Below are 27,170 nucleotides of genomic sequence, written 5' to 3'. Positions count from 1 at the left end.
AATTTGGGTCTCTGTCTCTGTCTCCTTTCATCGCCTGATGAAGGTTAATATTCAGGGGGATGCCTATATGTTTGTCTTTGGATTCACGTTCTCATTTAGCTTCTCTAGGATTGAGGAGGGCCAATTTTTAATACTGGCCAGAGATGCCAATTCAGAAGACAAATAAGTAGCATTTCTCAAAAACCCACACAGAGTTCATTTTATTCTTATGTCATACACAGTTCATGGTTGTTTGCCTATGAATAATCAGAAGTCCACAGAAAATCTGCCCTGTAATCCCAAGACTTTACTGGGGAAACCCTCTACTGATCTTCTAGAGCACTTGGGATCAGTCTCTGGAGTCACAGAAAGATTCAAGTCCTGATATGTACTGAGTCTGGTGGCACCAGCCTATAATCCTAGCTTCTCAGGAGGCAGAGGCAGGAGGATTGAAACTCCAAGACAAGAAAGAGAGAGAGAGAGACAGAGAGACAGAGATCAAAGACACCATAGGAAACAATGAGATCCTGTCTCAAAATTAAAAAGTCAAAAGAGAGCTTAGGACAAAGCCCACTGCTAGGGTGGTTTGTGTGCAAGGCCCCAGGTTCAATCCTAGTACCCTGAAATATAAATAAGAAGCAAGCAAATCCTGTCTCAAGGTGAAGTTTCTGCAGTGTGATAACTGCATGGCGATCTTGTAAGATGTTTTCAGATGTGTGCTAAAATATTCAGAACGGAACACAGTGATTCTTGCAATGGAGCCTCAATTCGGTCAGAAAATGCATAGGTTTTGTGCTTCTATGTACACAGAGACAGAAAAAAAAATGACGAAGCAACCATGAAAGTGAATAGTTGGTTAATCTAAGTGAAATACACACAAATAAAATACATACACACACATACACACATGAGTCTTTAGCATTTTTCCCACTTTTCTCTGCGTCTCAGGTGTTGTCAAAATAAGAAGTTGAAGATATAGCTCTGTCTGCCTTTATCAACTGTGTGAGAGAAAATGATGTAGTCTTTGGCTCAAAGTGAAGACACTAACACGTTCGAGACCAAAGAATTGTTATGAGGACCAAAATGATAACATGACTGCACACGGTCCCTTCCAAAGGCTCAAACCCTGATAGGAAATTGATCTTACGTCAAGTGTTGTCTTTTCTTATTTTCAGGTTGTTTCACACGCACACACCTTGTCTCCTTAGCTGACATTTTAAGCCTCTGGAGATCCAGGCACTTTTTTTTTTCATCCACCATAGTAGCTGGGGCAGAGTAATTAAAGCACTTTGTAAAAATGATTCTCAGGTACTGTTCTGTGGGGATCTGTGGTCATAGCATTGAAAATGATGATATAGCCCAAGACCCATCGTTATTTATGACAGACTTCTGGAAGGAAAATGTTGGCCGAGTATGGTATGGAAAACAGTGACAATAAGAAGTAAAAATGAATGAACAATTATGACCACATACCATGATGACTAATGTTATGTGAATGTTCTCTCTCTCTCTCTCCTCTCTCTCTCTCTCTCTCTCTCTCTCTCTCGTTATAGCAATGTAATTTTGGACTGTGGTTGACCATGGGTAGTGAAAAAATACTGCGGACAAACCTCTGATAAAGGGAGCCTACTATGTGTGCTCCCAAGCCAAACTACTTTTCCCTCCTCCATCATTAAACAATCTTTACCTTTGCTCGGAGGCCTCTGAAGGGGATTGAGAAAAAAAAAAAGCCAGAAACATCCCGATCACATACCACAGTCGGGTTTGGGTTTTGTGTGTGTGATAGAGAGCAAGCAGACTTGGAGGAAGTCTGGATTCTACAGAATGTTTAAAATAGTCAATAACACAAACTTGGCCCCAGGTGTGGTCCTAAGGGACCTCTTGACTGAGTAGAAATGACAAAGTTTGTAAACAGACATTAAAGGTGAAAAAATATGGAAGGCTCTTGCCAATTTTTTTTTCTGGATGCATTCATTTCCTCTCTTCTAGCTGGGAGAGAAATGTGAAATAATTCTCTCCACCTTCCCCAAACCCCTGGCCTTCAAGAGCCTGGGAATGGAAGAATGTTCAGGACAAATCCAATTTTCTTTCCTCTTGCCTTCAACCATGGCCAAAATAATGATCCCCAACCTGAAAACCACCGGGATAGACAAAGCACACACATTAACGTCCGCATTACTCTCAGCCCAGAGCTTGGAACAGAACTGCCGAGGCTCCCCAGCTGCTGCCTTTAAGATCAGAAGGAGCTGGGCCGGGAACTTCCCCTACAGGCAGATCTGTCCAAATCCTACATCCTGCCCCAACCATCAGGAAGGACCCAGCCAAGGATGCCACTCCCGGTGGGGACAGGAGACTTGCTTGGCTCAGTTTACAGCATTTCTAGCATTTAGCTAGGCAGGCAAAGAACAGTATAGGATTCCTTGCCCAGGCACCTGAGAGAAAAGTCACCCCCTGTGTCAGCACACAACGCTTCACACTGGCCTACCCAAACGGTCTCCTGCTGGCTTTCAGTTTTCATTTCCATCTTTAACACACTGAAGAAGAGCTCCTGGTACTTTTCCTAGGCCAGTGGCTCTCAACTTCCCTGACACTGTGACCATTTAAGACAGTTCCTTGTGCTGTTGTTACCCCCAACCTTAAAGTTATTTTCGTTGCTACTTCATAACTGTAATTTTGCTACTGTTATGAATCAGAATGTGAATATCCGTGTTTTCCTATGGTCTTAGGTGACCCCTGTGAAAGGGTTGTTCAACCCAAAAGGGTCACGACCCACAGGTTGAAAACTGCTGCCCTATGTCACTGGAACCCTGAGTCGATGATTGATGGGTCAGTGGTACTAACAGAAGCATGTGCGCTAAGAAACTGACCTCCAAGAACTCTCCAAAGCGAATGGTAGAAAAGGGTGAGCCCCTCTAAGACTCTAGGCAACAGTGAAGAGGGCGCCTAAACAGGCCTTCCCCTGTAATCCGATTGATGACTACCTTAATTGTCATCATAGAACCTTCATCCAGATGCAGAGGTCTACAGCAAAGCACTGGGCCGAACTACCAGAGACCAGTCCAACAGACAGAAGAGCAATAATATGGGAAAGAGGTCAAGACCATGATGGTGATACCCATGAAAACAGCTGACCTGAGCTAGTGGGAGCTCCTGACTCTGAACTGATAGCGGGTGTGTGTGTGGGGGGTGAACCTGCATAGAACCAAACTAAGCCCTCAGAATGTGGGTGACAGTTGTGAGACTTGGGCAGTCTGTGGAGCCACTGGCAGTGAGACCAGGATTTATCCCTAGTGCTTGAACTGGCATCTAGGAGCACATTCTCTTTGGAGGGATACTTTGTTCAGCCTAGATATAGGGGGGAGGGCCTTGGTCTTGACTCAAAGTGAAGGGTCAGATTTGTTTGACTCCCCATCAGAAGGAAGCCTTACCCTTTCTGAGGAGTGGATGGGGGTTGGGGGGAGGGTGGGGAGGGAGGGGAACAGAAATACCTATGTAAAATGAGAAAAGACTGTATTAAAATATTCTTAACAAAAAAGAAAATTCTAACAGTACATGGAAATATAAAACAAAATTTTGAGACTAGGCCTTTCTTGCAGTATAGCCCAGGCAGCCCCCAAATTTACAATTTTTCTGCATCTCAAATGCTGGGATTACAGACAAGCATCAGGATGCTGTGCTGAAAGTGTGCGTTGCTGAAACATAAAAGCCTTTTCCACCTTCACCTAGATGGAACCCCTATCATGTTTCTTGGATCTCTATAGCAACAAAAACTTTTATATATGTATATATGTGAATATGTGAACATATACATATTATATCTATATTACAATAACATATACACAGTTCTCTGTTATCTTGAAAATCTGGGCTTCTCTTGCTAAGAAAGCACCCCTACATGTGACAATGAAGACACCGAGTGAAAAATGAGGACATTAGCACTCCTAGGTACAGTTGAGAAGGAGGTTTTGTTATAGATATGAGGAAGAGTATAGCCAGAGAGATCTGGAAGTTTCCAGACTGAATCAAGCCATGAGAAAAGGGATGGAGGGAGCGTGAGAGAGGACGAGAAGAGAGAGGAGACGAGAGAAGGCAAGCAGACTAAGAGAGAGGACTCACGAGGAACAGAGAGGCCAAAGGAAGAGTCCACACAGTGTGTGGCCAAAAGGGCTGAGTTATATAGCAATCCAGAGCCAGAGGAAGTAAAGCCCAGTCCCTGAGCTGGAGAGGTTTAGATTAAGGGCAGGGAGAGAAGGGCTAGGAAGACACAAGGGTACTGAGTGAGACTTGTCCCAGGTTTCTTTGGGACCTGATACACATTCTGGGGAGTTCAACATTTACTGATGAGTAAACATCATAGACAGAACCACCACATATGGGCGGCCCATGCCTGCTTCTGCATTGCCAGGGCAGAAATTTCATTCTCATTTTCCCCCCAAACATTATAGAGGGTGCTTACAGAAACTACGACAACTATGAGGTCACTAGGGATAATGATAGTTCATCAGTGACCAAAACATTTGTATGTAACACAACTTTGGGGTTTTTTTTAACATTTCGTTTTATTTTTAGTGGGTGCGTGCATGTACACCCCTGTGTGTGGGTATGTGCATGTAAGTGCAGGCGTTTGGGGTACAGAAGAGGGCATCCGATCCCCTGGAGTTGGACTAATTATAGGTTGAAAACTGACTGACATGGATACCGGGAACTAAACTCTGGGCTTCTCCAAGAGCAGTTAGCTGTCTCAAACACCAAGCCATTGCTCCAATCCCCACAGATTTATTTTGATAATTGTATGGCAACTGGCTTTCAATCCCCCTGAGAATAAAAATTGGAGGACTGGTAGATTTGCCTCTCTCGTCAGTCTCAAAGTCTCTGTCCTGTTTCCTACGGACCTCAGAGAGCTGCTGGGTGTCACGTGACGATGGGTGGAGCCAGCAAGACGCGGAACCGAACTCCTGTCATAGTCATTAGTTTTCTTGCTTCCCTGACAAAATAAGCAGCAAAGGCAACTTAAGGAAGGCTTTCTTTTAAGTCACAGTTGGAGAATGCAGGCCGTCATGGCAGGGGAGGCAAAGTGGCAAGAGCTTGAGGTAGCCGCTCACACTGTGTCCCTAGTCAGGAAGCAGATTGGGATGAATGCTGGCAATGAGCTCACTTTCCCCTTTGTGTGTAGTCCGAACCCTCAGTCCATGGAATAGTGCCACCCACGGTTAAAGTGGATCTTCCCAATGCTATTAACCCAGTATAGACTCTCCGGTATAGACACGTCCAGAGGCTTCTCTCCTAGTTGACTGCAGAGCCTGTCAAACTGACAAACAATGCTGAGGACCACACCTAACTCATGCTATAGAGAACCTAGGTCTGCCTAGAAAGAGTCCCCAAAAAGAGCATTAATGATGGGCTTGCAAGGTGACTACCCCTTTCCTTACTGTCTAGAAACCACTATTTACTTGTTTAATTCATTGTTTCAATATTAATATATGATAGAGACTTGATTTATGATAGCTCTGAAATCTTACATATATATGTATATACATATATATATATTTGTCTGACAGTTTCGGCAACATGGGAGAGAATGATTCATGTGTATATGACTTCTTACTGAAGGTGACTTTTTTGGATGAATTCATTTCTTAGTGACTTCTTATTTAAGGCAGAGGTCCCTCTATCTGGAGGTAGTGATTGCCTCTGGGTGGAAATGGGGGTGAGCAGTGTCTTTCCTTTTTCCATCTAATCCACCTCTCAGTAAGACAGTTTTCTCTAGTGAGACATGGCACAGGTGTATGAAGACAACTGGCTGACTGGAAAAGTCTTCTGAAAAGAGGACCTTGTAAAAATTGCCTCGGACTCCCCTCACTCCCACCCCACTGAAATTTGGAAGCATCCGTTCTTGAATACTTTCTCTCTTCTTCATTTTAGTTTCCGTAGGTTGATCACGTCTTCAGGACCCCAGACACTGTACCCTACTCCCACAAAACACTGTTAATATGAATTTTCTTTTCCTCCCACACAGGAAACTACTATTTAACACTTAACAATGCGATACACACATGAATAAATTGGCATCAATCAGATCAGATCATTTTAACTCTACTTGTGTTAATATCAAAATTTTCCAAGTTGGGTATATGCCTGTAACACAACTCTTGGGAGCTTGGAATTGGAACTCAAAGGCACCCTGAGCTGCGTAGCAAGTTCCAAGCCAACCTGAGTTCTGAAAGGATGGATGGCCCTGTTTGATTCTCATTTACGTGGTCTTTGTTTATCACACATATTCATACTTATACTAGCTGGCTGCTCGCTCTCCAGCCTGCTGCCTAGCATTTACCCAGGTTGTCCACACGGTCTCTAGTGGCAACGCTTGAAATATCTCAACCTCATTGTAACATCGTGCCCCATGGTGAAAGTCTACACCTCCTGCAATGCTTCTTGGCAGCTTGGTATCTTGGTGTTACCCAGATATACTGCTCCTGCCCATATACCTCAAGGAGTATAAAGCATGACTCAGAAATATTCGTATGTCTATGTTTATCGCAACAGTAGTCACAATATCCAAGATATGGAATCAGCCTAGGAGTCCACCAATAGATGAACAGATAAGGATGATGGGATACATGTACACAGGGAAGTTTTGTGCAGGCATAGTGAAGAAGGACATTGTGTGGCTTACTCGAAAATAGATGCAACTGGAAATCATTATATTGAGCAAAGGAAGCAAAATGAAAAGATACAAACATTACATGTTTCCTCTCATTTGTGGATTGTAGATTTTATATGGATGCATAAAATTACTTATAAGCACATGGCAACAAAGCAGAAGGGAGACTGGGCATAGGGGAGAAGGTTAGAAGGAACGTGGGGAGGGAGAGGGAGCTAAAGAAGACTGGTAAAATGCCTACTGTACATGGGAGTTTGTCTTTAGGGAGCCCAGTGCTGGGTACAATGAATATACAACTATAAAAATGAACAGATCAATACTAAGATTGGTATTGAAGGCTGAAGCTCCAACACTTAGCTGCATGGCCTTACGCAACTACTCAGCTGCTAGGTGTTTGGAGTGAAGAGGACACTCTACTCTGCTCCTTTCCCGTAGAGTTATTCCTGCTTCTTCAGAGGGAGGCACTAGGATGCAGGGAGTTATCTGAATGTTTGGATCCTTGATTCTTAAACCAATGGTCCTAGCCAAGTACCCCTGCTGAGCAGTACTCTGAGGAGGGACCAGTTAATGACCACAAAACTTTCCTGTGGGAACCATCAGGATGGTTCTGGCCCAGGTTACAGAAAGATTAGCATATCTGGCTTTGTTCTTCTATTTGGCCCACATGCAGGAGAAAACACTTGTCCTTTTGATAGTTGTACAAAATACTCATTGAGAGATGAAAAGGTCCAAGGGTCTTGTTGTCCTCTAACTTGGCCACATTACGCTTCCTGGGCCTCAGTGTCCCCATCTATATAATAGAAATGCCGTCCACACTTCCTGGATGGCAGAATCATTATAAAGGTCTAATTGAACACTGTGCTTGAAGCCGTGTTTACTTTTCTGTTATCCAACCATAAGGAAATATAGCTAAGAGGCATATATTTCCAGTATGACTCCAAGCAGACAAAGGTCCAAGGAGGATGGAGTGATTATTCACATCTTGTGACTGGACCCCAAAACTCCCAGTTTACCCTGAGTTTGCCTTCACAAAGGCCTCTCTCCCTGATTCCACACGACCTTAATGTGCTCTGGATCTTCCCATACCAACAAAACCTTACTTTTCTCTAACCTCAGATGCGAAAGCCACCTCTTCTCTCTAGATAGTTGGTAGGCTTCCTTTCCTATCTTGGAAAAGGCAGAGCATAGGGTAGCAAGATTGCATGCATGGGATTTTTTTTTTTTTTGGTTTTTTGAGACAGGGTTTCTCTGAAGCTTTGGAGCCTGTCCTGGAGCTCACTCTGTAGACCAGGCTGGCCTCGAACTCACAGAGATCTGCCTGCCTACGCCTCCCGAGTGTTGGGATTTAAAGGCATGCGCCACCACCACCCGGCTCATGCATGGGATTTAAACTGTAGTGTTTGGGAGCCTCCCAGTGTGCGTACCTACTAGCTGGATGACTTTTAGGCAAATTAAACTCTCTGCAACCGAATTTACTCGTCAGAAAAATAAGTATGAAAGTAATGTTAAGTAGTTATCTAAATGAATTAATATGCAGCATTAAGAATAATGCCTGAGACTTAGTAAGTAATTAATAAATGCTTGTTGTTACTTAGTTGGTGCATGATGTGTTATCCATATTTCAGTCAATTATAGACTTGGAGCATCAGAAGTGGTACTGTCATCTTGAGAAAAGGCATTCTATAAACGTGAGCACAACAATGGAATGGAAGAAAATATTTAAAATCCAGTTATGTGATAAGAGATTCATATCCAAAACACATAAAGGACTCCTAGAACTCAACAAACCAAACAAGCTGCCTGATTAAAACTGGAGAAGAAGATATAGACATTTCTTCAAAGAATATGCAAGTGAACAAGTCTTTTGAAAAATGCAAGTCAGAACCATAATGATGCACTAGTTCACACCCACTAGGATAGCTATAATTTTAAAAATAAGTTGGCTAACACTTCATTGAGTTGGCTTGTCATCATAGACAGCATAGTGTCCAACAAAGTAGAGTACTTGATAAATATTTATGAATTTATAGAAGAATGAATATTTTAAAATAAAATAATTACAAAAGAGTAAAATGGTACATATTTTACCAAAATACAAATTTCTTATCTTAAGATCCCCAACAATAGCTGGGTGTTTTACTTTTCTTCTGTAATCCCAACATTGAAAAGGCTGGAGCAAGAGGATCGTGAGTTCAGTACCTGTTTAGGTTACATAGTAATTCCAAGGTCAGCCTGGGTTATATAGTAAAACTTGATGTCAACACTAAATAAAATTCAAACTTAAAACAGAAAAATAGCCAGGGGCTGGGGACACAGCTCAGTTTGTAGAGTGCTTTGCCTTCTAAATATGAGGTCCTAGAGTTTGAGCTTCAGCACTGACAAGGAGGAAGAAGATGGGAAAAGAGGAAGCAGGGAAGGAGGAAGAGGAGAAAAGCAGAGGGATTTGCTCTGAGTCTTAAAGGTTCTCCAAGTCCCTTGGGGGTGGTGAGAGACAGGGTTCCTCTGTGTAACATCCCCGGCTGTCCTAGAACTCACTCTGTAGACCAGGCTGGCCTTGAACTCAGAGATTTGCCTGCCTCTGCCTCCCAGGGTCTGGGATTAAAGGCTAAACGCGTGAGCCACTGCTAGCTCAAGTTCCTTTTCTTAGCTAGCTCAAGTTCCTTTTCTTAAGATGACCATATTCTGATTAGGTGAGACAGATGTGTAGGTCACATGAACTGCACGCTTCCTTCGTCCCATAGCCCAATTAGTCTGCTTTGTGCTGATGCTTAGCTCGAAGCAGGCCATCCTGGAACCTAACAAGAAACATATATTGATCTAGAATCATGTAGCTACCTCAAGAGGATGACCATTCTTTTGAGTGTAGTATTCAAGATTGAGAGACTCAAGTCCTGATAGGCATAGAAGGTAAAGCCTTACCTGCAAAAGAAAAACTCAGGGTGAGAGGCAGAGCCCTGAGACTCCAGGGGAAAGTGGGGGGCCCATAGAACACCCTCTCAGGAGTCAAGAATTGTACCTCCTCTGCTATCTGCATTGCCCAAACCTAAGCCCCACTGCCAGCGAGTTCTGGATACGAAACAGAAAGAGGTGGTTTTTCCTCCATGACTTGGCAATCTCTGTTGATGAGAAGAGGTCAATAAAGACCCAGAAGAAAGGACTGGTGTCTAATTTATGTGTCCTCCATGACGAGGTAGGCTAGGAGCCAAGCAAGGTAAGATTCCAGCCCCCACATCTTTAGATATCAAGAGCAACATTTTTTGTGGGAGCAGAGGGGAAGTCAATTAATTTTTGACACCGTGTAAAAATCTGGTATTTCCTGCCCAAACAGCAGGGCAGCCAGGAGTTTATAAATGAAAACTCTCTGGTTCCATTTTTTTAAATCTATAAAGTGTCATAGGAATAAAGCGACTTTAGTTCTTTACTGGAAATGTTTCCTGCTGGGCAAATGGAACCAAGAAGCATGTCCCACTGACGCTCCAGTTTGGGCATGGGCCAAATGAAATGGCCACTGTCGGTCAGGAGTGCAGGGGCACATGGCAAGAGCAAACCACGTGCTCTTGCCAGAGTCAAGAAGGCCTATGGAGCTGAGCAAAATCAAAACAAGACTTTCCAGGCTTTGCTGACGTGCAAAAGAACTGTGAACAAGGCAGCTTTGTGGCGGGGACTAACCCGATTCTTCTAGCACTTGGCCTCCTAGTCAGCACCCCCAGAACTTCATGTGTAGAGGTCCTGCCCGTAAATAGAAGGACACTGATTGATATGACAGGAACCCTAATCCAGGCAGCTCCCCGCTCCTCTTTTTGTGTTTACTAATGGAGAAAATGAGAAACGTGGGTGCCTGCCTGTCATACTAACATTTAGGAGACATGAGAATCACGGGTTTGAGCAGTTTAAAGACATTGGGTTAACACGGTCAGACTCTGAGGGGTAGGAAGGGAGGGGAGACAGAGGAGGGAGAAAGAGGAAAAGGAGGAAGAAGTAAAAAGAGGAGGAGGAGAAGGAGGAAGAGGAGGAGAAGGAAGAGACAGAGGACGAAGAGAAGGAAGATGAGGAGGGAAGGAGAAGAAGGAAGAGGAGGAAGAGTTGAGTAAGGATCTAACAATGATATGCCTTTCTGGTCCTTCCAAGTTCTAGTGATTTCTGGATTTTCCCACTGTTACCTCAAATAGCTCACCCCTTATGCTCCCCTTTTAGATGAACCAGCTAACACTCACTTGCCACCTCTAGGAAGCTTTGCCTTTGGTGAATGACACCCAGGTTCAGCCACACACTGTGAATTCACATCCCATTCAAGTCATCTCATGGGTACCTTGTCATAGGGGGCGTCCTTGAGCACAGGGTATGATTTTGAGTGCTTTGGCCTCACCTTGTATTCTTTACATTGAAGGAGAGCTCTTCTTGAGAAGTCGGTAGCAGCCCCAGGTGGCCGACGCTCTGACAGAATCATCCATCAGTTACTCCCTGAAGATGAAAGGAAACTGGAAGGGTTTCTGAAATAAAAAAAAGACAGAAGTTACAGTCCAACGGCCCTCCTAAGCAGGCTGAATATGATTAAGAACAAGCATTGTAGCGTAGACAGCTGGAGGTTAGAAGCCCGGCCGTACCGCATTCTAAATGTGCACTCTCACGCAATCTGCTAGCACTCCGTGTGCCTTGTTCGTCTTATTCATAAAAGTGGGATCGATAGCCCTACCTTGTCGATCTGGAGCCTAGTTGTAGTAAGATCCTCTAGCATGTCACCTAGGAAATGCGTCAGGCCATGAGCCATTTGATGGTGAGGAGAGAAGTATCAACCCATCCCAAGAGGGCAAGAATCGGGAAATCGCTCTAAGCTTGGTCTATTGTTACTTCTTATCCCCAGCAAAAGACCTTGAATAAACACTGGTTGTCTTCCGAGTTATCAACACCTAACTGCAAGGAATCCAGCTCCTTTTTTAATTGCCTTCATTATTTAGACAAATGTCATTAAGAACTGTGAGAATTCGAGGTTGCACATGTGGCAGATTATAAACATCATGTGACATTGGAAAAGAGAATATATCCTTGCAGTTACTCAGCTGTCCCAAGTCTCTGTCTCTCTCTCTCTATCCCTTGCTCACTTTCCTGGTACTGCAAATGAAACCCAAGGACTGGCGTGTTCCAGAAATGCACATTAACACTGAGATATATCCCATACCCTGACTTCTATGTTTTTGTTCAATTAGATATCTTTACCTGCACGTCCCATGGGCACTGCAAGGTTTAACCCACCCAAAGCTGAGCCCTTTTCACCCCTTAACCTGCAATGCCCTAAACTTTCCCCTGCCAGTCAATTTTGCAGCCAAGAAAGTTATCCTCAGTTCTGTCTTCTCGCTCAGCATCCCAGTACCAGCTAATCCCGGAAACGTGTGTTACCTCCGCCCCAGGATCCTTTTCACTGTACTCCTCCGGGCATGTCAGGCAAGGCACTGTGCCCTCTAAATCTTGGGGCCTTCTGTGCAGTGACACATCAGAAACAGATGATTTCCTGGGACTCTTTCTGCTCTGACAATCTGAGCTAACAAGCTCAGAACAGTGCTCTAGCCTGGGACTTGTTCAGACCATGAGTCTTTAAGGTTCCCAAGGAGAGTAAATGGGAAGAGCATGGCCTTTCTTCATGCAGAGAGCTGTGGTCTTTCTGCACATGGAAGTCATCACTAGGCCCAAAGGATCAGGGATGATGTTGAAAAGGCCAGAACAACTATGCAAACCAAGGATGGAGTAGCTAGCAGGATTGATACTATGTGTGTTTCTTATCTGGGGAACGGAGGTGGATGAGTTTGGGAACAAGCAGTCAAGCACACAGAACACCCATCAAGGTCGAGGCCAGTCCCTTAAAAATTTCTCATTCTGTCCTTTCCAAAGTCAGAGAATATTCTTTATACACTGACCTATTGTTCTCTGGGATAAGGACTTAATGAGGCCATTAATTCATTCCATAAGCCTTCATTTGAATACCTGCCTTGGATTAAGTCTTGTGTTGAGTGCCGAAAGTAGAGATGGATAAAATATGGGTCTTGCCCTCGGAGGGCCTGGGTTCGAGCAGACAGTTACAATGTGATAGCCTGTTCAGGGCCCCACAGGGAGCGTTCATGTGCAAAGGAGGAGCTGCCGTAGGGGAGGCCAAGAGCCACGTGGGGCTTGAGGAGGTCTTGAAAGGTAGCGAAGATTTATCACACTGGGGAGGAAAAGGGGAATTCTTTCGGTTCAAGTCTTTCCCCTCTTGTTGATAGACACTGTCTGGAGTTCTCAAAAGAAGAGTGTCAGACAGCATTTAGCTGGGGCTGGGGCTAGCCTCTCAGCTGATGGCTTCGTATTACCCCCCAGGTTCTGTGAAGGCATTGAGGTGTTTTGAAAATAGGGGCTTAACTCAGGCAGATTTGGCTAAAGGATTCACTTTTGTAGATAGTGGCGATGTCATAAACTTTTACTGCAAAGGAACTTTTGAGACAAATATCTGTTTCCAAGAGAGCTGATGACTCAGCACTTCAGTAGAGAGGGTGTGTTGTGGATGGATTCGGAAGTTATTTTTGAGTTCCAAACAACCCGTTACCATTTAGGAGTCTTGATCTGGCAGCACGGGCTCTTTCTTCCTAGTTCCTTATATTCAACATGATAGTGTCCTATATGGGTGGATTAGTTACTTGCCTTGTTGCCGGGACAAAATGTCTGAAAAAGGCGAGAGGAGGACACAGTCGTTCATGAGCTCAGTCACAGTGGCAGGCGTTTGAGGCAGCTGGTCATACTGCGTTTGCAGTCAGAAAGCTTCAAGTGAGATGGATATTGTCGCTCATTTTATCCAGACCTCCCATCCCAGTCTATGGGATTGTACCACTCACGGCCAGGATGGGTTTCAGCAACTCAGCTCAATATAATAATTCCCTCGCAGGCATGCCCAGAGCTCTGCCTCCTTTGTGATTCTTGATCCCGTCAAGTTGGCAATCAGGTGTATTAACCACTACATCAAGTTTCTTCACTTCCTAGCTCCTAAGATGCTTCCTCATTAAAAACAAACACAAAACATGACAACGGAGACAGAAAATCACCTTGAAATCAGTCTATGAGCATCAAGGAAGAATTGACCTGACAGCCATCTCCAAATGCTGCTATTTCTCTGATTTTCCCATCATCGTGGTTACCCTTAAGGAAAATTATTTCAGATTGGAAGATTTTATTCCTTAGGATGATATAGGGTTTCCTCAAATGCTTTTCTTGAGTTTCCTTTAGGGAAAAAAAAAACAGAATATCATCAAACAAATTGACATGATTACCTAAACATATACTAGGATCACAATCTTAGGCTCTATTGGTGTCTATGCCCAGCCTGGGCAGGAATCCCAAATAACTAGGAGGACTTGATACTTCCTAGAGTTTACTAACAGGGATGGGAATATGGATCAGTGGGTAAAATATTTTTAGTACAAGCATGAGGACCTAAGTTCCAATTCCCAACACCTACATGAAATCTCTGCATGGGTGTACATGCCTATAAACCCATTATTATGGGGTAGGTGGAGTTACTGGAGCTTGCTGGCCATCAAGACTAGCAGAATAATGAACTTCTGGTTCAGTGAGAGACCCTATCTCTAGAAATAGAATGAAGTAACCCTTGAGAAAGACATCCCAATCTCAACCTCTGGCTTCCACACAACATTCCCACACAGGCACATCCACTTCCAAGCACATTTACACACGTTGGTGTAACACACACACACACACACACACACACACACACACACACACACAGAGTCCTTATGGTTATCAGACTGACTTGTTCAGGGCAGAATGGTAGCTTCAGATATTTGGTTACCTTCTAACAAGTAGGGTGACAAAATGAGCTCTCTGCTTCCACCTTAGTTTCTCCGAAATCACCACCAAGCTCCTTCCACAAGATTTTGAGCAGGTAAGTTTCTCCTTTGCTGAAAAATTCAGAGCTATCAAGCAAGTCTCTATTGCCTCTATTGTAGTCAGAGGTCTCTTGAAAGAAAAGAAGCCACACGCTTGCTAGTCATGGCCCCAGCGTGGGCCTCAACATTCCTTCTGTTATTGGCTGGCCCCTGCCTGGTCTCTGACTCCTTCAGCACAGGAGGATAGCCAGGGATCCTGGTTAGAGGACAGAAGGACAGGTGACTTGCAGGATAGGCAGGGACCCTGGTTAGAGGACAGAAGGACAGGTGACTTGCAGGATAGCCAGGGACCCTGGTTAGAGGACAGAAGGACTTGCTCAATCACTTGTGTCATCTCAGTTGTGGGGATCTGTACAGCTAGTGTGCTCTCAGAGCCCATTTATAATCCTTTGCATTTGCAGCTTGTCTTCTCCCCCTTCTGAGGGTAGAGGCAATCGGGAATGCTTGCCTAAGTGTAACGACCAGGGCTACATGTTCTCAGGCAGAACGGTTGCCCAAAGCACCCCTTGCTGCATCCCAAGAAAGTCCAAGTCGTATTGTAGGAAGCCAGAAGCCCAGTGAGGCTAAAGTCATGTTGCTTCTTAATTTCCGAAGGCTAGTGCAAACATAGAGACAGGAGAGAAGAGATCAAAGCCAGATGGAAATTCGCGTTTGCTCAGTGGGTAGGCACACTTGCTACGAAAGCAAGAGAATCTGAGCTCAAATCCCCAGCACCCATGCAGAGACCGTTCTTAGCAGGGCCAGTTAAGCTAACTGGCCAGCACTCCAGCTCTCTCTCGCGCACGCTCTCGCTCTCTCTCTCAAAATAGGTGTGTGTCAGATGGGGATAAGGTGAGGAAGGAATGGTAAGGGAGCTGTGAGAAAATCCAGTTCCTTTGGAGGCAGCATGGTGTAGGTACAAGGAGTTGCGGAAAAGCCACACGCCTCAGGGGTTCATGGGCAGCATTACTAGGGTAAAAGTCCAGGTCCAGGATCAGCCTTGGGTAGATGTTAGAGGCTTTTTGGTCCAGCCTCTTTCCAGAACCTTGTCCTCAGGGACTCTGAAATTAAGCAGAGATTTTTTCCCCCTCTTGGCAGGGAGGTAATTCAAAGCTACCACTAGTGTTTTAGAGCCCTGGGTCCCCCAAATGTTGAAGCTAATAAAGGTTATTGGCATTAAGTGGGGCTGTGCTATATGGAACATGTCGCTGTTGCCGCTTCCTCAGAGCTGGACGTGAGTTTTCGGTTGTTTTCCTGCATGGTGAGACAGAGGGACCCGGACTCGGGCACATTCTTTCATCAAATCTTCACTGTGGCTAAGGAAACATACTTGACAAATTGGGGCTGGCTTTGCTATCACAGGCTTCCTGCCTGATGCGCTGAGTTTCAATCAATAGCGATAACGTGGCTGCCAACTCACAAAGGCGCCTCTTAGAGAATGAAACGTTTCAGATCCAGCCTGGCCTGGGCAGTTTGATAATAACAGTCTTGCCAGCAGAAGGCAATGAAACCCTGAGCGTCCGTGCTTTAAAGCGACTTTCTCACACTTCTTTCAAAAAGGTCCTTGCTGTGAAGTCAAACTGTCCTGGCACTATTGATTCTCTCGCGTTGACTTTTTCAGTGCAAGGATTCCAGACGTGTTCCAATTCAGTCATCTTTCTGAGACTGTTTTGTTGTTGTTGTTGTTGTTTGGTTGGTTGGTGTTTTTTTGGGGGGGGAGGGGGGAGAATCACTTGTACTTCAGGTTAGCCTCAAGCTTGGTGTGTAGCTCATGGCAACCTTGAACTCCTCATTCTCCTGCCTCTACTTCCTAAGGGCTGGCATCCCAGATGGGTTCCACCACATCCCTGTTGATTCTTTCCCTCTACAATTCGAGAAGAGAAACAAAAACTCCTTATAAACTTCATCCTAGGATGGAGAAGAGATAGAGTCCTTCCGTGGCCTGTCATTCTGGGCTGTTTTAAACTAGAATAATAATTACCATCCAACTGAGATTTGATTTGATTTTGAAGTAGAGAGTAAGAGGTTTGGAGATTTTGGATGTGTGGCACTATGCACGCACTTTAGATATGCTACTTAACCTATTTCTTAGCGCACCACTGGCCCAGAGGCTCTCCAAGGAAGCCAACATCACAGAAAACCCCAGTGACTTGTCCAAGGTTACATGGCTAATAATGAGACAGAACCAAGCTTTAAACCTAGATCTGTTGAACTCCAAACCCCGGTCTCTTAATCCCTGCATCCCTTTTCTCAAGACCAGACTTTGGGAAATACAAGCAGATTTCCAGGCCCCACTTGAGACCTATAGACAAAGAGACCTGAAGGGGAGATACACAGGAAACCACACTACATACCAAACTGAGGGGTTTGGAGGCACTCAGAAGTTGTAAAGTCTTGGTGGCCTCATGAGGTTGGGTACCATGTGTCATCTGAAGACTAACAAAGTTCAGTGATGTCACTCAGTTGGGAATCACAGCTGTTGATCCGGATGTTGTAACACACACCTATAATCCTAATAGTTGGGTGTCAGAGGCAGTAGGGTCAGGGATGCAAGGTCAACCTTGGCTACACAGTTTACTACTCCACATCCTTTTGGACTACTGCAAAGGGAACCGCTGACTGACCGAAGAGGAAGTCTACAAAATGGGAAAGTAATCTTTGTCACCGCTCTACACATCTGCTGGAAGATTAGTTTCTAGAAGATACAGAGACCTCGGAAAACTAAACACCAAGGAAACAGAGAAGACAGTTATAAAATAGGACACGGAACTGAAATAATGACAAGACGCACATCCATGTTCATTTCAGACGCAATACCCACCCCTGGCTCCTTCTCTTTCTCCCAAGCTCACCGCACCTTTCTGATCTCAATAGTCCCCTCCCCGTTTGCATCTCATGAGTTCCTTTCTCTGTCCCATTTCTTTCCTCACAGCCCAGGAAGGCACATGCTGAAGAAGACAAGGCAAGAAGATGGTGAATTTAAGGCCAGCCTGGGTTTTCACACACACACACACACACACACACACACACACACACACACACAGGGCATATGTCTCTCTACCACTGTCATTTTTGTGAAAAAGAAATAGCAAGCCTCGGAGGGTTCCTGGGGGGCGGGGCTTTGCTTCCTCATTTGCGGCACTGGAAATTGAACCAGGCACATTCTAACACTGAGATGGCTCCAGCTCTGGTGTGAGGGTTAGGAAGACTGTTCAGGTAAGGACCCCCGAAAGGCCTGGAAACAGATCCACTCAGGAAATACAGGCAGTTCTTATTTTTTTTTAAATTATTTATTTATTATGTATACAATATTCTGTCTGTATGTCTGCAGGCCAGAAGAGGGCACCAGCTCTCATTACAGATGGTTGTGAGCCACCATGTGGTTACTGGGAATTGAACTCAGGACCTGTGGAAGAGCAGTCAGTGCTCTTTAACCGCTGAGCCATCTCTCCAGCCCCAGGCAGTTCTTATGAAGGCTGCCTCCTTTGGGTTACTGCAGTATATATGAGCTAGGCCATCCTTCGAGAAAGCAGAGAAGCAGCCAGCAGCAACTGGCATGGCTCACCCCCACCCCCCTCAACCCTCCAGTTAGCAGTGGTTCCCAACCCTCCTAATGCTACAACCCCTCATGTCGTGGTGACCCCCAACCATGACATCATTTTCGTTGCTACTTCATAACTGCAATTTTGCTGCTGTTACGAATTGTAATATAAATATCTGTGTTTCCTGATGATCTTAGGTGACCCCTGTGAAAGGGTCACTCGATCCCCAGGTTAAGAAACGCTGCGAGCTGCTCGAACCTAACTGCTAGGAACTTAGCACAAGGCATGCAGTCTGAGGAATCTTGAAGTGATGGGAGAACCTGCCCAGAACACAGGCTGAAAAGCTAAGTGTGGCCACCAGAGGCCGCTAGTACACACACACACACAAACACACAAAAAGGGAAGCTATTAAACCGGAGCCACCAGGAGGCCTCCTGGACTTGTGCAAGGCAGGCTCCACATCAGCAAAAGAAAAGGACAGGCGTCCCAAGTCGACCTGACCTTATGCCCATTTACATCAGTTACATAAGCCTTTCATCTTTAGTTTTTTCTTTGTGCTTCGTTGTTTTTTTTTTCGTTTTTAACCACCTTTTACCAGTTTTTCTTTAAGACTTCCCATACTTAGAGAATCTCTAAATACAGAGCATGAGGAGGCCCTACTAGCACCGATTTTTTTTTCTGCAAACCTGATGACATAATAAAGGCCATCTTTATCCAAATAAAATGTGTGGGACAGCTCTAGTCCTCTCAGTTTAACTCCCAAATACTCCCGAACACAGCATAGTGAGAAATTTTGGTTAGAAGACACATGCAAATATACTCTTAATAAAATATTCTAAATGCGAAAGCTAAACTTGACAGTAAACAGTAGTTTCAAAAGCCGTATGGAGCAAAACTGCGTCGTCTGTAATAGGAGAACATGGTGCAATTTGTAAGGAATGTTCAAGCTGAATTAAATGCTCCAAAAGTTACAAATATTTATCAATGGTTGATTCTTTAAGCAGATCTGTGACCTGTGTCCTTCTAATTTCATTCTTGAAAATAAATATTATGATGAAAATAATATTTCTCCCAGGTTGATTGAAGCTGGAGAATGACTTTAATAATGTCTTTTATAGTTAGGCCAGTCAAGTTTTTCTCTACTTGTATTTTGAACCAAGTTGAATTAATGGGTGGCCACAAATATCTTTATCTGATATTATTCTAATGACATCAATAATAATTTAAGGTCATTTTAAAATAAGTATGTCTAATAGTTCATCAAGATGAGCTTTTGAGAGTTGTGGGTCTTTCCTACTGGACTCATGTAATAGGTTCTTCTCCTTCATATACATGTACCCTCTGCTCAAATGAAATAATGTCTTCAGTGTATTTACAATTTCTCACTTTATAATTTGAGTGTGTGTGTGTGTGTGTAGGTGAATGTACGTGCATCTGTTTGTCTCAGTGAGTATATGCCATGCGCATGCTGCTGTCCTGGGACTTCAGACAAAGGCATCAGATCTCCTGGAGCTGAGCTGCAGGAAGTTGTGAGCCACCTGATGCAGGTGCCAAGTCCTCTGGAAAAGCACGAAGCACTCTTAACCAGTGAACTATATCTCCAGCTTCCTATTTATTTTTAAAAAGATTTGGGGGGACAGGGCCTCACTGTGTAGGCCTGACTGGCCTGAAACTCAGGGTGTAGACCAGGCTGACCCCAAAATCCTAGAATTCTGCTTGCCTCTGCCTTCAGAGTGCTTGGGTTAAAGGTGTGCGCCATTATGACCAATTCCTATTAACTTTTTGATGTGTACTTTTTGAAATAATATGTCTGTATATATTTTTGTTTTGATTTTTTTTCAAGCTTCTTTTTAATTTTTTAAATTAGTATAAAATTCAACAGGTTTTTTTCATGACATTTTCACACACACTTAGTTTGGGATGATCTTTCTCTCACAACCCACTCCTCTTCCCTCATCTCCCTGCCAATAGTGAACAAGAACTCCTCTTTCCCCATATCCTTGTCAGCATTACTTGTAATTTTTCATGAAGATAGCCATTCTGATTGGAGCAGTTTTAATTCGTATTTCCTTGGGAAACAGGTTCTTAATTGGCTTTAAAAGTTATAAATTAACAATCATTATTGTTTTCAAATACTAAGAGGATATCCACATAATAAACATTTATTAGATCAACTTGATAATTTTACTAAAATTTTCCTTTCACGTTGAGCCTTAATTGTCACATGCCTACAAGTAATGTAACTTTTATCATTGTTTATGTTGTTGCAGACTTTATTTTTTATCAGAATTTGCCCTTCACTCCTCATGCCAAAAGATACATCCTGCTTAAGTGCCCTCTTACCTGAGGCCATTAGGAGCATAACTTTGATCATATAGGAAGTAATGAGTAGTAGCAATAAACTTTTCCATACAACATGAAGCAAAGGAAAATCTTACTCAATTAAAAAAAACTAACAAACAAACAAAAAACCTTAGATGAATTCAACAAAACATCAGAATATAATACAGAAGATAGGATACTCAGAATATACAGAGTAGGACATCCATACAGAAAAGTCCATTTATTCTTTCATATTTGCAACAAATTCATGGACACAAAGATTAAAAATACAATACCAATTATAAAACTGAAGATATTTAAATATGAATCCAAAAATATGTATAGAATTTATTTGGTACACTAATAAAAGAATCTAAATAAATAGACATATGTATGTTCATGGATTAAAAATATTTGCACATAAAAATGTCAACTGTTCTGAAATTATGTGCCAGTTTAATGCAAAAGTATAATCTAATTTATATGGAAAGGAAGAACTGAAATACAGAAAATAATTTTGAAAGGGAGCAAAGTTGGAGGAATCTATCTACCTGATTTCAAACTTATCACATACCTACCAAAATCAAGACAGTATGACATTAGCAAAGAGATCAACATAGATTAACAAATAAAATAGAGATTGTAAAACTAGTTCCACACAAATATGCCTATTGTTGGCAATTGATGGTGCAAAAACAATTCAGTGGAAGAACATTTTTAAAGTAAATGGGCCTAGGATAAGGGAGTAGCTATAGGCCCCAAAGAAAAAATAACTCAAAATAGGTGACATAGTTATATGTAAATCTAGAAGACATTTAGAAAAAAAAAAAAGAGGGACATCTGCAGAAACAGGTCTGAGCCAATGACCTCCACTGGAAGGTCAAGGGAGCACCACCCTTGAGGGAGTAGGCCAGAGCCAGAGACCTCTGCAGGATTAGGCCCAAGCCAGGGACCTCCATGGGAGTGGGCCCAGGCCAGGGACATCTACAGAAACAGGCCTGAAACAGTGACCTACACTGGTGCAGGCCTGAGGCAGCAAAATCCACAGGAGTAGGTACAAGAGAGATACCACTAAAGAAGTAGGCCTCAGCCAGAGAACTCTGTGGGTCCAGGCCCGAGTCCTGAGTCTAGGACCTCAGAGGGAATAGGCCTGAATCAGAGTCCTCTGCTGGAGCAGGCTGAAGCCAGGGAACTCCTTGGGAGCAGGCCCAAGTCATGGACATCTGTGGGAACAAGCCCGAGTCAGCCACCTCGGCCAGAGCAGGCCTGAGGACCTCCACAGAAGCAGGTAAAAGGGAGCCACCCCTGGAGGAGCAGGCCAAAACCTGCTGTCTGACCAGGCTTGAATCAGTGATGTCTTATATAGCAGGCCTGAGCCAGCAACATCCCCCAGAATAGGCTTGAGCCAGCAACCTCTGCTGAAGTAGGCCCAAGGCAGCAACATTAGCAGCAACAGCCCTAAGTAAGCAATTTCTGTGGGAGCAGGCCCAAAAGGTCCCTGGTATTGTGGAGCAACCCCCAGGAGAACTCAGCAACCTCCAGGAACATGGAATGACCAACAGAGTGATTGGAACTGTGGCCTTGACTGCACCATGAGGAACAACCATCTAAGCCTTGGATCTACTGGCACCTGGAAGACTGAGCACCAGAGACACAGACAGCCCCAACTACACCAATCAGAGGAAAAGATGGGCAGACAAGGTAAGAACACATGCAGCACCACAAAGAGCAACATGACACCAATAAAAACTAGAGGCCCTACAACAGAAAGACTTGAACAACCAAATATAGATGGAGCAGAAAAAAATGACCTAAAAATAACTTTAGGAGAATGTTTGAGGCCCTTAAAGAGGAAATGAAAAATTTCCTCAAAGAAATGGAGGAAAAGACAAACAAGAAATTGGAAGACATCAAAAAAATTCCTTAAACCTTGAAAGAACGGTACTCAAATTCATATGGAAAAGCAAAACACCTAGTATAGGCAAAACAATCCTGTACAATAAAAGAACTTCTGGAAGCATCAAAATCCCTGACTTCAAACTCTACTACAGAGCTACAGTACTAAAAACAGTCTGATATTGGAATAAGAACAGACAGGAGGACCAATGGAACCAAATAGAAGACCCAGATATCAATCCACACATCTTCGAACACCTGATTTTTGATAAAGAAGCAAAAAATATCAAAGGAAAAAAAGAAAGCATATTTAACAAATGATACTGCCATAATTGGTTATCAACATGTAGAAGAATGAAAATATATCCATATCTATCACTATGCACAAAACTCAAGTCCAAATGGATCAAAGACCTCAACATAAAGCCAGCCACACTGAACCTCATAGAAGAGAGAGTGGGAAGAACACTTGATCACATTGGCACAGGAGACCTCTTTTTAAATATAACCCCAGTAGCATAGACATTGAGAGAAACAATTAATAAATGAGGCCTCCTGAAACTGAAAAGCTCCTATAAAGCAAAGGACAGGGTCAACAAGACAAAACGACAGCCTACAGAATGGGAAAAGATCTTCACTAACCCCACATCAGACAGAGATCTGATCTCCAAAATATACAAAGAACTCAAGAAACTGGTCATCAAAATAACAAATAATCCAATAAAAAAAATTGAGCACAGACTTAAACAGAGAACTCTCAACAAAGGAATCTAAAATGGCTGAAAGACACTTAAGAAAATGCTCAACATCCTTAGTCATCAGAGAAATGCAAATCAAAACAACTCTGAGATTCCATCTTATACCTGTAGGAATGGCCATGAACAAAAACACTGATGACAACTTATGCTGGAGAGGTTGTGGGGAAAAGGGAACACTTCTGCATTGCTGTGGGAATGCAAGCTGGTACAGCCCCTTTGGATGTCAGTGTGGATATTTCTCAGAAAATTAGGAAATAACCTTCCTCAAGACCCAGCAATACCACTTTTGGGTATATATCCAAAGGATGCTCACTCAATCATGTCACAAGGACATGTGCTCAGCTACGTTCATAGCAGCATTGTTTGTCATATCCAGAACCTGGAAACAACATAAATACCCCTCGACAGAAGAGCAGATAAGGAAAATGTGGCACATTTGCACAGTGGAGTACTACACAGAAGAAAAAATAACAACATCTTGAAATTTGCAGGCAAATGGATAGAGCTAGAAAGCATCATATTGAGTGAGGTAACCCAGACACAGAAAGACAAATATCATTTGTACTCACTCATAAGTGGTTTTTAGACATAAAGCAAAGAAAACCAACCTACAATTCACAATCCCAGAGAACCTAGACAACAATGAGGACCCTAAGAGAGACATACATGGATCTAATCTAAATAGGATGTAGACCTATGGGAGAGGGTTGAAGGGGTAGGGAGATGAAGAGAGGGGAGTGGAGAAAAATGTATAGCTCAATAAAATCAATAGAAAAATAGTTATCAATTATGTCAATCAATATATGTATGAATATTATATTTGCTTTATAAAATTTTGCATTGAAAAAGTCGGCCAGTGGATTAAGATGTTAATAAAATAATTTAGTTACAAAAAAAACAAAAAAGGAGAAAAATCTTCAGGATGTTAGAGTATGCAAAGAGTCAAAAGCATAATTCATAAAAGGAAATTGCTAAACAGTACATGATTAAAATAAAGCTGCTTGATCTAAGAGAGACCCTGTTAAGGAATTGTAAGCTACAGATTAGATGACAGATATTTGCAAACCACATAGTCAATAAGGTCTAGTATTTTTAATATATAATGTTCAAATTTCACTAGGGGCCTGAGGCTGCAGGTCAGTGGTGGAGAGATGTAAGAGTCCCAAAGTTAAATATCTAGTTTTTGCTAAATAAAAATGCTAAAATTTGAATCTTTGGTATAATCCATGTACTAAAAACTTGGTTCCCATCAAGCTACTGAGATAGTCTAGAATCTTCAAGAAGTGGACCTTATCAGAGATTTTTAGGCTATTGGAGAAGTGTCATGAAAGAACCAAGGAGTCCTTTTCTTCTTTCTTTCTCTCTGTTTCTTCCTGGATCAGTTAGATGTGGTGAGTGGTTTTGCTATATAATTTGTAGTATGGGCCCAAGCGAACAGAGCAACTGGTTATGGACAGAAACCCCAAACACTCAGTGAAAAAAAGTTGACTATTTCATATTCTTGTTATAATGATGGAGAACTAACTAATAGACAATCAATCTAAAATGGCCAAGTGACAGGAACTGACTTTTCACCAAAAAAAGATATATAAATAGAAAGTAAGTACATAAAAGTATATATTCAATGCTACTAAGCATTAAGGAAATGAAAAATCAAAATTACACTGAGATACTTATCAGAAAGATTAAAATATAAATAAATAGTAACAATATAAAATATTGAGGAGGTCTTGGAGAATGTGGAACATTCATATGTTGTTGGTGGATATATAAAATGTTATGATACAACCACTCTGGAAAAATGGTTAGATGATTTCTTATAAAAAAGAAAAAATACTTAAGTATTCAACAAAAATATGATCCAGTAATTACATTTTTACCTCTCTGTCCTAGGAAAGTGAAAACATGTATATATGCAAACGTACACACACACACCTACTTATAGGTATGGATCCGTATCCATTACAGCCAAAAGCTAAAATCAGGCCATATTTTCTTCAACAGCTGAATGGTTAAGTAAATTGACATGTCTGTACTATGCAATAATATTCAACAATAGAGAACTAAGTATCAATGCATATAGTCGCTAGCACAAATCTTTAGGAAATTGTGTGGAGTAGACAAAAAAAAAAAACAAGTCAATCCTAAAGGGCCATGTGTTACATGATTGCACTCGATAGCATTCTTGAAAGATCGAGTTATAGAAATGGAAAAGTAGTTGTTTCCAAGGGTTACAGAAGGGCCTAGGTGAAAGGCAAGTTCACGAAGCTACAAATCGACAGCATGAGAGCATCCTCATAGTGATGGATGCTCTGAATGTTGACTGTGCTAATGCTACTGTCCTAATTGTGAAGTGCAGAGATGTCACCACTGCCAACTGGTGAGTAAAGGGTACCTGAGGCCTTTTTGCAATGTTTTATACGATATATGTGAATAAGACATAAAATATTTACTATATTGATCACAAAGAATAAATAAAATGTTTAATTGGAGCCTGAAGGGGCCCTTCTAGTTCATCTGTTTACGTCTTTCTTTCAGGCCTCTTCATGGCAATCTTTGCTAGTGGGTAATGAAGGCACAGCCGTTATCCCAATTCTCATTTATATCTTAGTAAGGATATCTTGGAGATCAAAGATGGGCAATATTTTATAGGGAAAAAGCCTGCCTTGACTTTAAATTGTGGTACTTTGAAGCCTAGTCTTAATATGCTTTGCAACCTTGGGAAAGGGGCTTATTCTCTCTGATACTACATTTCATCACCCACAGAAAAACATTTAAAGGAAGTTGGGGATATTGCTCAATGGTGGACCACTTGGCTGGTATGTTCACAGCCCTGTGTTTGATGTGGTATGGGGAGGGGGGAGAAAGAAAAAAAAACCTTGAAGGGGTTAAGTGGAAAGATTTGTGCATTAGAAAAGCAATCCCCAAATTCTCAGTTTCCCCCACTGCACACTTAACAATACAGATTATGTCAAAAGGTCTGGGCGTTTCTTTCTACCAACACACAGGCAAGCAATTCTGTAGTGGACCAACTATAGCTGGATGTCCTCCATTGGAATTCAGTTCTGACACTTGCAAGTATTGGATCCCACAGACAAGTTGATTGTATCAGTGTTTCTAATTAACTGGCTTCACAGGTCCCCACAGCCTCCTCCTAGCTTTCATTATCTTGTTCCAGCAGCTCAAAGAACTCAGGAAAACAGTTCTGCTTCCTGTTTTATATTAAACGATATTAAAAACGGTCAGTGTGAAGAGACACAGTGTGGGATGTGGGGGAGGGGGGAAGTTTCCTTCTCCTCTGAGCAACACCACCCTCCAGGAACCTCTGTGGGTTCAGCTACCTGAGTTTTTATGGAGGTTTCATCGCCTGTGCATGGTTATTAATAGAAAGGTTGAGGTTGACTCTTGCTCTCTCTGTACAGCAATCCTTTCTCCAGGGCATTGAGCAGGACCCTTTTTGAATAAGAAGGATTGCTATAGTGTGGATCTAGAATGTTCCCCCAAAGGTCTGTGTATAAAATCTTATGATATACTATTGGACAAACAGGTAAGAGATAATTCATTTCTAGAGTCTGGAAAGTGGGTGTTTTAAACATAAAAACTGTGAGTGTGTGTGTGTGTGTGTGTGTGTGTGTGTGTGTTGCAGAATATTTGATTACAGTGTATAAAAATGTGTTACTCTGATTGGTTTAATAAAGAGCTGAATGGCCAATAACTAGGCAGGATTTCCAGGCACAGAGGATGCTGGGAAGAAAAAGCAGGAGTCACAAGGAGACACAGAGGATGTATGATGTGCAGGAGAGAACAAGGTCAGGAGCCATGTGGCAGTATGTAAATTAAGAAAGTGGGTTAATTAAAAATGTAAGAGCTAGTTAGAAATAAGCCTGAGCTATCGGCTAAGTTTTCATAATTCATAATAAGTCTCCATGTGATTATTTGGGATCTGACTAGTGAGACAGAGAAAGATTTGCTGTGTGTGTGTGTGTGTGTGTGTGTGTGTGTGTGTGTGTGTGTGTGAGAGAGAAAGAGAGAGAGAGGCACTAATGATATTTTCACTTCGTAAATTATAAGCCAGTACACTGAAGGAAGATTTCTTTCCTACCTTCTC

General features: G+C 42.7%; 1 protein-coding gene across 1 annotated transcript in view; it reads right to left on the bottom strand.

The window, feature by feature from the left end:
• Kiaa1210 (KIAA1210 ortholog) overlaps nt 1–27,170 on the bottom strand; it is a 135,497-nt gene that overhangs the window by 87,761 nt on the left and 20,566 nt on the right. The window lies entirely within an intron of this gene.

This window comes from Microtus ochrogaster, unplaced genomic scaffold, assembly GCF_000317375.1.
Source record: "Microtus ochrogaster isolate Prairie Vole_2 unplaced genomic scaffold, MicOch1.0 UNK42, whole genome shotgun sequence".
Classification (NCBI taxonomy): Eukaryota; Metazoa; Chordata; class Mammalia; order Rodentia; family Cricetidae; genus Microtus; species Microtus ochrogaster.
This window is presented reverse-complemented; position numbering and strand designations above follow the sequence as displayed.